Source organism: Callithrix jacchus, chromosome 3 (genome assembly GCF_049354715.1).
Source record: "Callithrix jacchus isolate 240 chromosome 3, calJac240_pri, whole genome shotgun sequence".
NCBI lineage: Eukaryota > Metazoa > Chordata > Mammalia > Primates > Cebidae > Callithrix > Callithrix jacchus.
In genome coordinates, this window is record NC_133504.1 from 57957031 (window position 1) to 57962692 (window position 5662).

Below are 5662 nucleotides of genomic sequence, written 5' to 3' on the forward strand. Positions count from 1 at the left end.
GTAAGTGATGCTATCACTGCCCAAAAGGAAAAATATTAGTCTATATTATCTGCAAATTATTTCTGAGTTGTAGGCATTAATTCACTTGAATGCAAACTTTGCCTCACATTAGAAATAGCATAATCCTGTGTCCTAGCTCCTACTCCATACCAATTAAGTTAGTGTTTGGGAGAGGGAGCCAGGCATCTTTATTTTTAAAATATCTATAGGTGATTACATTGTGCAGCATTTTAGAACCACTGCCTTGTAGTTCAAATAAGGAATGCTTTAACGTTTAGGGTTCCTGTGTTCCAACCCAAGTGTTCCAAAAATGGAAAGAGGTAGTTTGGGATATATTATTACAAACGGCTTTTTAAAAACCTACATACTGTATATTTTACCGATTTTAAAGCCTTTTTCTTATATTTAACATCTCTTTCATTGGGATGACTATAGACTTATGAAACAGTACACCAAGTTAATGTGCCTTGTCTCTTCAAAGAAATTACTCTGGAAAGCTATGTGCTAATTCCAATAATGTTACCATTATTTTAGTCTTGAACCCAAAGCATTGTTCAGAATACTTTTAAGTGGTTTCTTAGAGCAGAATCTAAATTTTAAATATATTTAATAGATACAAATCTCCACTGAAGATTTTAGTTTTAAAAAGAGCTGCATCATTTGAAGTTAATATGATGCGAATCAAGCTAGGTAATGTCATATTTGGCTCCAAAGGAGATGTGGCTATGAGGATGACAAAAGTTTTCTTAAGAACTTCTTATATGGAAGCAGTTCCAAAAAGGTTCAAAAATTTCTTTGGGTAGTAGCAGCGTAATTCAGAGCTTAAAAATTAAAATCAGAATTTTAAGAAACCTTAGAGATTGTTCCTTTATTGCAAACGAAGTTTCAGGAAAACTTGACTCATCGGTCAGTTGAGCTACTCAGTAGCAGAACTGCAAAGAACTCATCCTCTGACTCCCAGTTGAGTTTTAGCCTGAACCCCCACTCGCTCCCAGTCAAAAACAGTGGGGGTGGGGGCTGCAGAGAGGGAAGCAAAGTTAGCTTCTGAATAAGTGTATTCTAACATGTAATAATCCTTACTCTCTCACAAACTGAATTTGAAAATATTGCAGAATTTTGCTGGGTGTTCTCTGCAGGAATACGAGTCTGTGAAAACCAGAATCAGATGTCAGACATGTTCATTATGTCCAGTCTTCCACCGTCTTCCTTTTTTTTGGAGACAGCCTCGCTCTGTCACCCAGGCTGGAGTGCAGCGGTGCAATCTCAACTCACTGCAACCTCTGTCTCCCAAGTTCAAGCCTTTCTCCTATCTCATCCCCCCGAGTACCTGGGATTACAGATGCCTGCTGTCATGCCCAGCTAATTTTTATATTTTTAGTAGAGACGGGTTTCACCATGTTGGCCAGGCTGGTCTCGAATTCCTGACCTCAGGTGATCCACCCACCTCTGCCTCCCAAAGTGCTGGGATTACAGGTGTGAGCCACCACGCCTGACCAATTTCCACCTGTATGCAGGTTTCCATTCTTGTATGCAAGCTGTCTGGATCTTGTAGCCTGAACCTGTTTAGTGTGGCAAGATATTTAATCAGTATCCTGCTTTACTGCTAGAAGAGTTTCAGATAGTTTATGTATAAGAATAAATAATGAAAGTCAACAAAAATAAACAGGTAAAAGAAATTTCAGCAAAGAGGATAGCAAAAAAAAAAAAAAAGGATAGCAAAAGAAAGCGAATACACAGAATATATGCTGTAAAGTATTAGAGTTGCTAAAATTCAGCCATATTCTGGATTTGAATATATTGGCAGCCAAAAAAGTTAACCAGTTGAGATTCATAGTCCAAGTTTACCAGATGCTTAGGAGCCGCAAAGCTTTGCCCAGCATTCTGTCAAGAGGTTTTTGCTGTCTGTGTGAGTAATCTTACATGAATGTTTTCCCAGAATTGAGTTTTCCAAAGAAATACAGGAGCAAGGGGCTAGAGTTGTGGGTATTCTGTTTTATCATTCAAAGGCAGATCTCTCGACTTTACAAATCAAAGTACCACTGATGACAACCTCTTGAAATTGAACTAAGCACTAGCCCACAACCTCACATCTGCTGAGGAACAACTGGGAGAAAAGACCAACCAACCAATTTTTTGCCATTCAGTCAGCCCCTCTACCTATTTTGGGCTTAAATTTCTATAAACACTATTAGTTCTGCCCTTTCAAATGGAAGGGTTATTCATTTTGGCTGAAAAAATTAGGAGTGGGCTGTTAACTAAATACAGGGCCCTTCCCTGTTTTGAAACTTAGCCATTATTATTCTGTGACTTACAATATGTACTTTAAAATTTATAATACTATTTTACAGATATCCCACAAATCTATGAGGTGGAGAGGGCAGATATAATATACTCTATGGAGGATGAGAAAACAGGCTCTAGAGATGGAGTGACTTGTTCAGGGTAACACTGATCACACAGCTAAGTCTTCACTTACAGCCTGCGTCCTTCGACATGCATCCTTTTTCCCCTCTCTTTATTATACATGCCCTAGTTCCAGGCCTTTGCCATTCTGATGTTTGACCATGGCTCACAAATCTCTTGCTAATATCTGTTCACTCTAGATAAAAAGTCTGCCCATTTTTTATTTTTATACATGCCATTTTAAAGAAAGAGTTGATTAGAGCTCCTTATGCATGCACATTCATTTCTTGGATGCTTTTCCTTTTTTAAAACTGAAATCAGTTGTGATCATGTTTTAGTTTTATCTCTTTTTAAAATTTAATTTTTGGAAATCTTTCCTCAACTCTAAAGCACGTGAAAAATAATGCATATACATGTAATTATATGCAACATTCCCTTCATTATAAATCTTGGCTATTTTTAAAAATGGTTTGAATACAGAATATTTGCATCAATTTTTTCCTTTAGTTTGAAATACCAGAGTAGCTGTTCTTATTGCTTCTTTTAAAAACTACGATTGAAGTGTGCAAACAGTATCAAATGTTTTACTTTGGGCAAAACTAGACTTTACTGTACCAGAATACTGGATTTCCAGGCCAGGCGTGGTGGCTCATGCCTATAAACCCAGCACTTTGAGAGGCCGAGGCAGGTGGATCACTTGAGGTCAAGAGTTGGAGACCAGCCTGGCCAACTTGGTAAAACCCCGTCTTTACTAAAAATACAAAAATTAGCTAGGTATAGTGGTGGGCACCTATAATCCCAGGTACTAGGGAGGCTGAGGCAGGAGACTCACTTGAACCAGGGAGGCGGAGGTGGCAGTGAGCCTGGATCACACCGCTGCACTCCAGTCTGGGGAACAGAGTGAGACTCTATCTCAAAAGAAAACAAAAAACAAAAAAACACTGGAAACCCAGTATATTCCACTATTCAGCCACCATATCTTGCTTCTAGTCTAATACTGTATGTAAGATACTGTATGTGTATTTGACTTACATGTTTGACCTTTTGACCACGTTTTAACAAATCTCCTGCTACACCTGCAATGTCTATTCTCCCCATTTGTATTCACCCAAAGCCAAAGAAACAGTGGTGGGGAAGAAGCAAGCACTTCAGAGTCAAGTCAGACCTGGGTTTGAATCCTGACTCAGCTACTTATTAGCTATCACTTGTCTATAGAGTAGTTTAAAGGAACTCAAATGTTAATTTCATCATATTTATACACCATAATGCCTTATTTAAATAAATGGCCCAGTCAGGCATTACTACCAGCACGTACTATGGTATCTACTGAAATGTGGCATGAAGGAAACAAAAACTCATGCCACTCCTGCTTTCTCTTCAGATTTGCAGTTTACCTTCTAAGACTCTTAATGACAAAAATAGTATATGGGAATATAGAAAAATAACCGGAAACAAAATAGTATATAGGATATAACAGGAAAAGCAGAATGAAAAGGTACATATGGATGGAATAAGAGATGTATGCATGGGGCCAGGTGCAGTGGCTCATGCCTGTAATCCCAGCACTTTGGGTGGCTGAGGTGGGCAGATCACGAGCAAGAGATCGAGACCATCTTGGCCAAGATGGTCAAACCCTGTCTCTACTAAAAATACAAAAATTAGCTCTGCTTGGTGGCGTGCACCTATAGTCCCAGCTACTTGGGAGGCAGGAGAATCACTTGAGCCCAGGAGGCAGAAGTTATAGTGAGACAAGATCATGCCACTGCACACCAGCCTGGTGACAGAGCAAGACTCCGTCTCAAAAAAAAAAAAAAAATCTATGCATGGTACATGCAACTTAGGGTGAGGCACAGTGGCTCATGCCTTTAATCCCAACACTTTGGGAGGTGGCGGTAGGATCATTTGAGCCCAGGAATTTGAGACCAGCCTGGGCAACATGGTGAAACCCCATCTCTACAAAAAATAAAAAATTTTAGCTGAGCATGGTGTCGTGTGCCTGTGTCCAAGCTGCTCAGGAGGGTGAGGTGGGAGGATCACTGGAGTCCATGAGGTAGAGACTACAGTGAGCCATGATCATACACTGCACTGCAGCCTGGGCGACAGCAATACCCTGTATCAAAAAAGAAAAAAAAACCCAATCTGATAAGATTTATATACTACAAGGGCTGGGCACGGTGGCTTACGCCTGTAATCCTAGCACTTTGGGAGGCTGAGGCGGGTGGATCACGAGGTCAAGAGATCGAGACCATCCTGGTCAACATGGTGAAACCCCGTCTCTACTGAAAATACAAAAAATTAGCTGGGCATGTGGCGTGTGCCTGTAATCTCAGCTACTCAGGAGGCTGAGGCAGGAGAATTGCCTGAACCCAGGAGGCGGAGGTTGCGGTGAGCCGAGATCACGCCATTGCACTCCAGCCTGGGTAACAAGAGTGAAACTTCGACTCAAAAAAAAAAAATTTATATACTACAAAAATAATTCTTACATAGAAGGCTCACATATGACTTAAAAAATATTTCTTTTCAGTTCCTGGTAACTCACAGAACTTAACTACTTTAGGCAAATGCTAAAGCATCAATGAAGTAAGGATTCAATCTCCTGCAGTGGTAACTAGAAAGGATAACTCCAGAGTTTCATTGTGGATTTTTTCCAGTCCCCTTAACTCATAGTCACATATCAATCAGATGTTGGTGTTTCCAAAACCCTTTTTGTCCAGTGGCATGCCCACGCACCCATATTCCCACCCTCAACTCATAACCCTGTTAATTTTGTTGGCAGACAACACCTGAAATTCAAACATTATTTTGGTTTTCATTCCTATCCAGATTTATTAAGGCTGAGGTATTTTGGGGTAGGTAAACAAAATAAAATACCTGTACTAATCAGTATTGTTCTCAACAGCATATGACTAGCAATAGTCATGCTAAAATCTGAACCAATTCTACATGTTTGGTAGATTTCTCTTGGTTGTTATTTCCAGTGGCCCCAAAATTGTGTGCACACAATGTTACTTCTGAAAACATTTGTTTTAAAAGTGGTTCTAGTACAGAATGAGCGATCCATTTCAGTGGACGTTGGTGCAGCTTCCACATAGGTACAGCACAGGTGCCGTCAACTTGCAGCTACAGGTCTTTGCCCACTTTTACAGTGAAGGTTCTGTGTGTGAATGGATAATGTGGGTCATTATGATAAAACAGTATTAAAGGAGAAAATCTACTCCCAGATCGTTTTTGGACTACAAAGACAAGATATTAAAAACAC